The 12,500-nt window shown below is 47.0% G+C and overlaps 1 non-coding gene and 1 pseudogene across 1 annotated transcript; both read right to left on the reverse strand.

The window, feature by feature from the left end:
* Positions 1-89, reverse strand: part of LOC118516822 — a 7,838-nt pseudogene extending 7,749 nt beyond the window's left edge.
* A 470-nt stretch (positions 90-559) lies between these two features.
* LOC118516821 lies at positions 560-717 on the reverse strand. The gene has a single exon (XR_004908117.1). It is a non-coding gene; the product is annotated as a 5.8S ribosomal RNA (ribosomal RNA).
* Positions 718-12,500: the final 11,783 nt, after the last annotated feature.

The following is a 12,500-nucleotide window of genomic DNA, read 5'->3' on the forward strand; positions in this document are numbered from 1 at the left end:
CAGCTACTCAGGGAATCCCGGTTGGTTTCTCTTCCTCCTCTTATTAATATGCTTAAATTCTGAGGGTCGTCACACATCACTTGAGGCCTACAGACTCCACTGTCACAATGATGCGACGGGAGAAGCGGTGATAAATCACCCCTGTCGTGCTAACCTCACTCACCCACACGGCGTGAGCACGTCTCGCGACTGCAACTGGATGCGAGGAAAGATACGAGCGCGTTGGGCCGCAAGTGTTACTCGACCCGAGCCAACCGGTGGAAGTCCCCGTGCAATTGGTGATAACCTTATATGCTGTGGTGGATACATCCGTTGGTTGATACTAGAGGTCGAACCGTGCGACTTGACGCGCGCTCGCTCTTCACCCATGCTCACATGTGTGTGTGTGTGTTTAGGTTTGTGTACCATACCTCGTATGTCTCTCTGTGTTAGCACTCTCACTTTCAGCGCCCACGGTCCCGACAAGGATGCGGATCCGAGCACGCCATGCTGCGACAGCCTACCCCCCTATGATGGGGTCAGGACGGTCAGTTTGGTTAGAGTGTTGAGATAACTTGGTAGGCACTCAAGGATGTGTGCATCGGTCGGGTTGAGTCGTCCGATGCGCCATATGCGTTCAACGTGTCGATGTTCATGTGTCCTGCAGTTCACATTCTGACGCGCATTTAGCTGCGGTCTTCATCGATCCATGAGCCGAGTGATCCCCTGCCTAGGGTTTAACGTACACACCGAACTAGTTGATGAATGGAACCGAAGTCCATCCATCCATTATACACATACCAACACACAACTCTGGTTCCCTAGTACCACACTGCAGGCGCCCACGGCCCCGACGGATGCGGAGCCGAGCACGCCAAAGTGCGACTGTCGATCACCCCGTTGTGACACGACAATCAGTCAGTGTATAAGGTACCCGGTACTGCCAAAGTGTGCGTCTTTACTGACCTGCGCCGAGGCAGTGGTATGTGTATCCCTTTGAAAGAGTTGCTTTCGCTCAACTCTACCAAGTGTGCTACACCATCTTGTGGTTGTAGCGTGCGCGTCAGCATGTGATGCCGACGATGCGTTTGGCAACCTCACTCCCGGACTTGTTTGATCGGTAATGATCCTTCCGCAGGTTCACCAACGGAAACCTTGTTACGACTTTTACTTCCTCTAAATCATCAAGTTCGGTCAACTTCGGCCGTGCCAACTGCAGCTCACGAAGGAACCGCGGAAGGTATGCCTCCAGAGACCTCACTAAATAATCCATCGGTAGTAGCGACGGGCGGTGTGTACAAAGGGCAGGGACGTAATCAGCGCTAGCTAATGACTAGCACTTACTAGAAATTCCAGGTTCATGGGGACCGTTGCAGTCCCCAATCCCAACTAAATGAGCATTTGGGTGATTTCCCGTTCCTCTCGGAATGGGGGCGCCTATTGGCGAGAACACGCTGCTGCCCACATTGTAGCACGCGTGCAGCCCAGAACATCTAAGGGCATCACGGACCTGTTATCGCTCACTCTCACCTTGCTAAACACAAGTTGTCCCGCTAAGCAGGGCAAACTAGTGCGACGACCGCCCGCGAAGGCGCCGCCGCCCCGTAACGTCAGGTGCGCCCGGAGGCACACTGCTGACAGCGTTCTAGTTAGCTTGTTTGAGTCGCGTTCGTTATCGGAATTAACCAGACAAATCATTCCACGAACTAAGAACGGCCATGCACCACTACCCTTAAATTTGAGAAAGAGCTCTTAATCTGTCTTACCTCGATAAGTTCGGACCTGGTAAGTTTTCCCGTGTTGAGTCAAATTAAGCCGCAAGCTCCACTTCTTGTGGTGCCCTTCCGTCAATTCCTTTAAGTTTCAACTTTGCAACCATACTTCCCCCGGAACCCGATTTTGGTTTCCCGGAAGCTACTGAGAGCACCGAATGTAGTAGCGTCTCCCAATTGCTGATTGGCATCGTTTACGGTTAGAACTAGGGCGGTATCTAATCGCCTTCGATCCTCTAACTTTCGTTCTTGATTAATGAAAGCATCCATGGCAAACGCTTTCGCTTCAGTTGGTCCTACGACGGTCTACGAATTTCACCTCTCGCGCCGTAATACCAATGCCCCCAACTACTTCTGTTAATCATTACCTCTGGGTCTATACAAAACCAACCAAAAGACTCAGACCGAGGTCATGTTCCATTATTCCATGCAAGATTATTCTCGGCCAACGCCAACCCTGGGCGGGTGTGGACGCTTTTGTACTAGCCTGCTTGAAGCACTCTAATTTGTTCAAGGTAAATGGGAGCTGCCCGGGCACCACGCACCGGCTCGGGACGTGCCCGACCGATCACGAGGTTGACGCCCAGGCACACCATTGTGAGTCGCAGCCGCGAGCTCGCGCACGAACGTATCCGGCGTGTGCCGGGCGCCCGCGGCGGTCGCGTGTCTGGACGGGGAATCAACTTCGAACGTTTTAACCGCAACAACTTTAATATACGCTAGTGGAGCTGGAATTACCGCGGCTGCTGGCACCAGACTTGCCCTCCACTTGATCCTTATTGAAGGATTTATGCTCAATTCATTCCAATTATGGACCATCGTTAGAGAGGTCCATATTGTTATTTCTCGTCACTACCTCCCCGTGCCGGGATTGGGTAATTTACGCGCCTGCTGCCTTCCTTGGATGTGGTAGCCATTTCTCAGGCTCCCTCTCCGGAATCGAACCCTGATTCCCCGTTACCCGTCGCAACCATGGTAGTCCTCTACACTACCATCAATAGTTGATAGGGCAGACATTTGCAAGATCTGTCGTCGGTCAAGCGACCATACGATCGGCATCCTTATCCAGACTTCAACTCAAGCCGCCCGGAGGCGATTGGTTTTACTAATAAGTGCACCAGTTCCACCGCCCGCAAGCGGACAGCGGTCCCGGCATGTTGCATGTATTAGCTCTGGCTTTTCCACAGTTATCCAAGTAACTGATGGGTGGATGATCTTGTGAATTATGGCTGTTGTACTGAGCCTTATGCGGTTTCACATTCATTTATGTTTGTACTTAGACATGCATGGCTTAACCTTTGAGACAAGCGTATATTACTGGTAGGATCAACCAGAATTCGTCTTCGTCAATTGCTTGTTCGATATATTTTGTCTACCAGGGCACCAGTCCCCGCAGACTCTCTTTCTACGTTTATCAGGTGACACAATCCTTGTTGTGACCACTCTCATTGACCTGCGGCAGTACACCGACTCCACAGCGCCAATAACCACACGAGCAAAGGTTGTTCAGGAGGATGTCAGATTATCGATGTACATCGTACACCAACATTTGACGTACCGAGGCATTACACCCCGCACGCCCCCAACAGGACCAATCAAGGCTCGCATACGACCTGCGACTTACTGCGGCTCCCTGAAGGTCCCCGTAGGACGACCATCACCAGTTAAGGTGTAGTTGACTTGTCAGGGCACGGTAGTCCCCACAAGTCCCCGATTATTCGTGGATATCGTCCTACGATTGTTTCTGACTCCTTTTGCTCCCCGCAGGTCCCCGTAGGACGACCATCACCAGTTAAGGTGTAGTTGACTTGTCAGGGCACGGTAGTCCCCACAAGTCCCCGATTATTCGTGGATATCGTCCTACGAGTTTTTGTGACCCTTGGGTTCCCGGCAGGTCCCCGTAGGACAACCATCACCAGTTAAGGTGTAGTTGACTTGTCAGGGCACGGTGGTCCCCACAAGTCCCCGATTATTCGGAGATATTGTCCTACGAGTTTTAGTGACCCTTTTGTTCCCCGCAGGTCCCCGTAGGACGACCATCACCAGTTAAGGTGTAGTTGACTTGTCAGGGCACGGTAGTCCCCACAAGTCCCCGATTATTCGTGGATATCGTCCTACGAGTTTTTGTGACCCTTGGGTTCCCGAACTTTGCTACGATGGTTCTGCCTCCAGAGGAGACTTATGAACACTTCGTATCATTTCTTACACCGAACCATGGGATCGCGAGATTGCTCCCGGATCCCTAATCACCTTACATTTTCGTTTCGTTTCCGTACACTACGATGAGCTAATTCAATTTGTTTGTTCGTCTGGCGAACGTTTTATTGCGGAATTACCGCGGTACTTCCAGCCGGGTATGGCTGCCGTACGACCTACAGGATAGATCATCGAACCACTTTTCGTGCATATTGTCCGTCGAGGGTATCACCTCGATACCCCCAACAGACCTTTGGACACTTCCTCACTACTCCTTGGAGCAGCAATCAGGGAACCATATAGTAGGAACAGCCGAATATGGAACTCTTTTCGTACTTTGGACACCTCCTATAACTTGTATGGCGACTTCGGGGACCTTCATTTCGTTCTCAGTTGGTACCCCTATTTCGGTCTTTGGACACCTCGTCTTACCCGTATAACTCACTTTAGGTCCACTTATTTGCCTGATATCTCATCGTGAACCCGTTTTTCGTACACCGTACACACCTAGGAACACCACATATGCGTTTCCCTTTCGATCGTGAAGTTTTCAAATTTTTCGATTTTTGGTCCTAGAAATTCATGAACGGTGGGAGACCAAAATTTTTCATAAAAAAAAAATTTTCACCGTTTGACCATAAAAACCTTCTTTTCGTACATACCCCATCATTTCTTCACGTTTTAGGCCATTTCTGAAATTTTCGCTTCGATAGTGTGTCCCCTATAATACAAAATGAACATTTTGCATCTCCCACAAGTGGCCATTTTTTTCCGCCACTGAAGAACACGACCTCGGGAACTCGGACCTAGGACGTGGCCATGTAAGTCATAGGCCACCCCAACTTTTGCAAAATACTGTTTCTTTTCACTTTTCATGATCTAAGGCGCGTTCCGACGGCGTTTTGAACAAATTTATGAGAAAAAAAATTTTGACCCTCGGACCAAAATTTTTTCGTTCGGGGCCCCATGGCCTATGGCCAGTATGGGAACTCGGGATGCCGATATGACAAAATTTGTCAAAAAATCACTAAAAAGTCGCTATGGCCCATTATTTAGAGCTTGTTGAGACCTTTCTAAAACACCTTGGTTGACCCCTGTCCGATAAGTAGTTTTCGAGATATTCGAGAAAATGTGATTTTTTGGGACTTAGAAAATTTTTGACCCGTACCCTAAGAAAAAGTGATTTTTTCATAGGACAATTTTTTCTTCGCAAATACTGTTTGGTTTCACTTTTCATTATTAGAAACGCGTTCCGAAGCCATTTTCATCAAAATCTCGTGAAAAAAAAAATTCACCCCCGGACCAAAAGTTGGCCGTTCGGTGCCCTATGGCCTATGGCCAGTATGGGAACCAAGGATGCCGATATGCGAAAAAGTGTCAAAAAATCACTTGAAAGTCGCTATGGCTCATTAAATAGAGCTTGTAAAGACCTTTCTAAAACACCTTGGTTGACCCCTGTCCGATACGTAGATTTCGAGATATTCGAGAACATGTGATTTTTTGGGACTTAGAAAATTTTTGACCCGTACCCTAAGAAAAAGTGATTTTTTCATAGGACAATTTTTTCTTCGCAAATACTGTTTGGTTTCACTTTTCATTATTAGAAACGCGTTCCGAAGCCATTTTCATCAAAATCTCGTGAAAAAAAAATTTCACCCCCGGACCAAAAGTTGGCCGTTCGGTGCCCTATGGCCTATGGCCAGTATGGGAACCAAGGATGCCGATATGCGAAAAAGTGTCAAAAAATCACTTGAAAGTCGCTATGGCTCATTAAATAGAGCTTGTAAAGACCTTTCTAAAACACCTTGGTTGACCCCTGTCCGATACGTAGTTTTCGAGATATTCGAGAACATGTGATTTTTTGGGACTTAGAAAATTTTTGACCCGTACCCTAAGAAAAAGTGATTTTTTCATAGGACAATTTTTTCTTCGCAAATACTGTTTGGTTTCACTTTTCATTATTAGAAACGCGTTCCGAAGCCATTTTCATCAAAATCTCGTGAAAAAAAATTTCACCCCCGGACCAGAAGTTGGCCGTTCGGTGCCCTATGACCTATGGCCAGTATGGGAACCAAGGATGCCGATATGCGAAAAAGTGTCAAAAAATCACTTGAAAGTCGCTATGGCTCATTAAATAGAGCTTGTAAAGACCTTTCTAAAACACCTTGGTTGACCCCTGTCCGATACGTAGTTTTCGAGATATTCGAGAATAAGTGATTTTTTGGGACTTAGAAAATTTTCGACCATGACATATATGAAAAGTGATTTTTTCATAGGACCAAAAAGTTTGTCCAAATAGGGTTTTGGTTCACTTTTTATGGTCAGATAAGTGATCCGATGCTATTTTCATGATCATTAGAGGGATTTCACGCTGTGACCAAAAATTTTCATACTTCATACTTGTCCCGGTGCCGTATATGGGAGGACCGGGGGAACATGTCTTCGTAAGTCGTGATGTTCAGTGACGGATTTCTGGGACTTAGAAAAAAAATGTGCTCTCAGGCACATTATATGTTCCATACACACATTATTTTCATTCTTCATACTTGTCCCCGTGCCGTATATGGGAGGACCGGGGGAACATGTCTTCGTAAGTCGTGATGTTCAGTGACGGATTTCTGGGACTTAGAAAAAAATGTGCTCTCAGGCACATTATATGTTCCATACACACATTATTTTCATTCTTCATACTTGTCCCCGTGCCGTATATGGGAGGACCGGGGGAAGATGTGTTTGTAAGTCGTGATGTTCAGTGACGGATTTCTGGGACTTAGAAAAAAAATGTGCTCTCAGGCACATTATATGTTCCATACACACATGATTTTCATTCTTCATACTTGTCCCCGTGCCGTATATGGGAGGACCGGGGGAACATGTCTTCGTAAGTCGTGATGTTCAGTGACGGATTTCTGGGACTTAGAAAAAAATGTGCTCTCAGGCACATTATATGTTCCATACACACATGATTTTCATTCTTCATACTTGTCCCCGTGCCGTATATGGGAGGACCGGGGGAAGATGTGTTTGTAAGTCGTGATGTTCAGTGACGGATTTCTGGGACTTAGAAAAAAAATGTGCTCCCAGGCACATTATATGTTCCATACACACATGATTTTCATTCTTCATACTTGTCCCCGTGCCGTATATGGGAGGACCGGGGGAAGATGTGTTTGTAAGTCGTGATGTTCAGTGACGGATTTCTGGGACTTAGAAAAATAAATGTACCCTTAGGCACATTATTTGTATCAATAATTGTATCCCCAGCCTTTCATGGGGAACTTTTCCGTATTCCCGGACTTGTACATTTTTCGGGTTCCACCTCCCGATAATGTATCTCTACTGTGCATTACGTACCTTATAACGCACGGCACCCATTGGGTGACTCCACTTAACCATCTTTCGATAATGCCCGTGTTGCAGATATAATCCCAACATCTTCCAGGCTTTATATGTACATCGAACGTTACATACGATGCACCCCGTATTCCCGGACTTGTACATTTTGCGGGTTCCACCTCCCGACAATGTATCTCTACTGTGCATTACGTACCTTATAACGCACGGCACCCATTGGGTGACTCCACTTAACCATCTTTCGATAATGCCCGTGTTGCAGATATAATCCCAACACCTTCCAGGCTTTATACGTACATCGAACGTTACATACGATGCACCCCGTATTCCCGGACTTGTACATTTTTCGGGTTCCACCTCCCGACAATGTATCTCTACTGTGCATTACGTACCTGATAACGCACGGCACCCATTGGGTGACTCCACTTAACCATCTTTCGATAATGCCCGTGTTGCAGATATAATCCCAACACCTACCAGGCTTTATATGTACATCGAACGTTACATACGATGCACCCCGTATTCCCGGACTTGTACATTTTGCGGGTTCCACCTCCCGACAATGTATCTCTACTGTGCATTACGTACCTTATAACGCACGGCACCCATTGGGTGACTCCACTTAACCATCTTTCGATAATGCCCGTGTTGCAGATATAATCCCAACACCTACCAGGCTTTATATGTACATCGAACGTTACATACGATGCACCCCGTATTCCCGGACTTGTACATTTTTCGGGTTCCACCTCCCGACAATGTATCTCTACTGTGCATTACGTACCTGATAACGCACGGCACCCATTGGGTGACTCCACTTAACCATCTTTCGATAATGCCCGTGTTGCAGATATAATCCCAACACCTACCAGGCTTTATATGTACATCGAACGTTACATACGATGCACCCCGTATTCCCGGACTTGTACATTTTGCGGGTTCCACCTCCCGACAATGTATCTCTACTGTGCATTACGTACCTGATAACGCACGGCACCCATTGGGTGACTCCACTTAACCATCTTTCGATAATGCCCGTGTTGCAGATATAATCCCAACACCTACCAGGCTTTATATGTACATCGAACGTTACATACGATGCACCCCGTATTCCCGGACTTGTACATTTTTCGGGTTCCACCTCCCGACAATGTATCTCTACTGTGCATTACGTACCTTATAACGCACGGCACCCATTGGGTGACTCCACTTAACCATCTTTCGATAATGCCTGTGTTGCAGATATAATCCCAACACCTACCAGGCTTTATATGTACATCGAACGTTACATACGATGCACCCCGTATTCCCGGACTTGTACATTTTGCGGGTTCCACCTCCCGACAATGTATCTCTACTGTGCATTACGTACCTTATAACGCACGGCACCCATTGGGTGACTCCACTTAACCATCTTTCGATAATGCCTGTGTTGCAGATATAATCCCAACACCTACCAGGCTTTATATGTACATCGAACGTTACATACGATGCACCCCGTATTCCCGGACTTGTACATTTTTCGGGTTCCACCTCCCGACAATGTATCTCTACTGTGCATTACGTACCTTATAACGCACGGCACCCATTGGGTGACTCCACTTAACCATCTTTCGATAATGCCTGTGTTGCAGATATAATCCCAACACCTACCAGGCTTTATATGTACATCGAACGTTACATACGATGCACCCCGTATTCCCGGACTTGTACATTTTGCGGGTTCCACCTCCCGACAATGTATCTCTACTGTGCATTACGTACCTGATAACGCACGGCACCCATTGGGTGACTCCACTTAACCATCTTTCGATAATGCCCGTGTTGCAGATATAATCCCAACACCTACCAGGCTTTATATGTACATCGAACGTTACATACGATGCACCCCGTATTCCCGGACTTGTACATTTTTCGGGTTCCACCTCCCGACAATGTATCTCTACTGTGCATTACGTACCTTATAACGCACGGCACCCATTGGGTGACTCCACTTAACCATCTTTCGATAATGCCTGTGTTGCAGATATAATCCCAACACCTACCAGGCTTTATATGTACATCGAACGTTACATACGATGCACCCCGTATTCCCGGACTTGTACATTTTGCGGGTTCCACCTCCCGACAATGTATCTCTACTGTGCATTACGTACCTTATAACGCACGGCACCCATTGGGTGACTCCACTTAACCATCTTTCGATAATGCCCGTGTTGCAGATATAATCCCAACACCTACCAGGCTTTATATGTACATCGAACGTTACATACGATGCACCCCGTATTCCCGGACTTGTACATTTTTCGGGTTCCACCTCCCGACAATGTATCTCTACTGTGCATTACGTACCTTATAACGCACGGCACCCATTGGGTGACTCCACTTAACCATCTTTCGATAATGCCCGTGTTGCAGATATAATCCCAACACCTTCCAGGCTTTATACGTACATCGAACGTTACATACGATGCACCCCGTATTCCCGGACTTGTACATTTTGCGGGTTCCACCTCCCGACAATGTATCTCTACTGTGCATTACGTACCTTATAACGCACGGCACCCATTGGGTGACTCCACTTAACCATCTTTCGATAATGCCCGTGTTGCAGATATAATCCCAACACCTACCAGGCTTTATATGTACATCGAACGTTACATACGATGCACCCCGTATTCCCGGACTTGTACATTTTTCGGGTTCCACCTCCCGACAATGTATCTCTACTGTGCATTACGTACCTGATAACGCACGGCACCCATTGGGTGACTCCACTTAACCATCTTTCGATAATGCCCGTGTTGCAGATATAATCCCAACACCTACCAGGCTTTATATGTACATCGAACGTTACATACGATGCACCCCGTATTCCCGGACTTGTACATTTTTCGGGTTCCACCTCCCGACAATGTATCTCTACTGTGCATTACGTACCTTATAACGCACGGCACCCATTGGGTGACTCCACTTAACCATCTTTCGATAATGCCTGTGTTGCAGATATAATCCCAACACCTACCAGGCTTTATATGTACATCGAACGTTACATACGATGCACCCCGTATTCCCGGACTTGTACATTTTGCGGGTTCCACCTCCCGACAATGTATCTCTACTGTGCATTACGTACCTTATAACGCACGGCACCCATTGGGTGACTCCACTTAACCATCTTTCGATAATGCCCGTGTTGCAGATATAATCCCAACACCTACCAGGCTTTATATGTACATCGAACGTTACATACGATGCACCCCGTATTCCCGGACTTGTACATTTTTCGGGTTCCACCTCCCGACAATGTATCTCTACTGTGCATTACGTACCTGATAACGCACGGCACCCATTGGGTGACTCCACTTAACCATCTTTCGATAATGCCCGTGTTGCAGATATAATCCCAACACCTACCAGGCTTTATATGTACATCGAACGTTACATACGATGCACCCCGTATTCCCGGACTTGTACATTTTTCGGGTTCCACCTCCCGACAATGTATCTCTACTGTGCATTACGTACCTTATAACGCACGGCACCCATTGGGTGACTCCACTTAACCATCTTTCGATAATGCCTGTGTTGCAGATATAATCCCAACACCTACCAGGCTTTATATGTACATCGAACGTTACATACGATGCACCCCGTATTCCCGGACTTGTACATTTTGCGGGTTCCACCTCCCGACAATGTATCTCTACTGTGCATTACGTACCTTATAACGCACGGCACCCATTGGGTGACTCCACTTAACCATCTTTCGATAATGCCTGTGTTGCAGATATAATCCCAACACCTACCAGGCTTTATATGTACATCGAACGTTACATACGATGCACCCCGTATTCCCGGACTTGTACATTTTTCGGGTTCCACCTCCCGACAATGTATCTCTACTGTGCATTACGTACCTTATAACGCACGGCACCCATTGGGTGACTCCACTTAACCATCTTTCGATAATGCCTGTGTTGCAGATATAATCCCAACACCTACCAGGCTTTATATGTACATCGAACGTTACATACGATGCACCCCGTATTCCCGGACTTGTACATTTTGCGGGTTCCACCTCCCGACAATGTATCTCTACTGTGCATTACGTACCTGATAACGCACGGCACCCATTGGGTGACTCCACTTAACCATCTTTCGATAATGCCCGTGTTGCAGATATAATCCCAACACCTACCAGGCTTTATATGTACATCGAACGTTACATACGATGCACCCCGTATTCCCGGACTTGTACATTTTTCGGGTTCCACCTCCCGACAATGTATCTCTACTGTGCATTACGTACCTTATAACGCACGGCACCCATTGGGTGACTCCACTTAACCATCTTTCGATAATGCCTGTGTTGCAGATATAATCCCAACACCTACCAGGCTTTATATGTACATCGAACGTTACATACGATGCACCCCGTATTCCCGGACTTGTACATTTTGCGGGTTCCACCTCCCGACAATGTATCTCTACTGTGCATTACGTACCTTATAACGCACGGCACCCATTGGGTGACTCCACTTAACCATCTTTCGATAATGCCCGTGTTGCAGATATAATCCCAACACCTACCAGGCTTTATATGTACATCGAACGTTACATACGATGCACCCCGTATTCCCGGACTTGTACATTTTTCGGGTTCCACCTCCCGACAATGTATCTCTACTGTGCATTACGTACCTTATAACGCACGGCACCCATTGGGTGACTCCACTTAACCATCTTTCGATAATGCCCGTGTTGCAGATATAATCCCAACACCTTCCAGGCTTTATACGTACATCGAACGTTACATACGATGCACCCCGTATTCCCGGACTTGTACATTTTGCGGGTTCCACCTCCCGACAATGTATCTCTACTGTGCATTACGTACCTTATAACGCACGGCACCCATTGGGTGACTCCACTTAACCATCTTTCGATAATGCCCGTGTTGCAGATATAATCCCAACACCTACCAGGCTTTATATGTACATCGAACGTTACATACGATGCACCCCGTATTCCCGGACTTGTACATTTTTCGGGTTCCACCTCCCGACAATGTATCTCTACTGTGCATTACGTACCTGATAACGCACGGCACCCATTGGGTGACTCCACTTAACCATCTTTCGATAATGCCCGTGTTGCAGATATAATCCCAACACCTACCAGGCTTTATATGTACAT

The sequence above is a fragment of the Anopheles stephensi genome, unplaced genomic scaffold (assembly GCF_013141755.1).
Source record: "Anopheles stephensi strain Indian unplaced genomic scaffold, UCI_ANSTEP_V1.0 ucontig397, whole genome shotgun sequence".
NCBI classification, from domain to species: domain Eukaryota; kingdom Metazoa; phylum Arthropoda; class Insecta; order Diptera; family Culicidae; genus Anopheles; species Anopheles stephensi.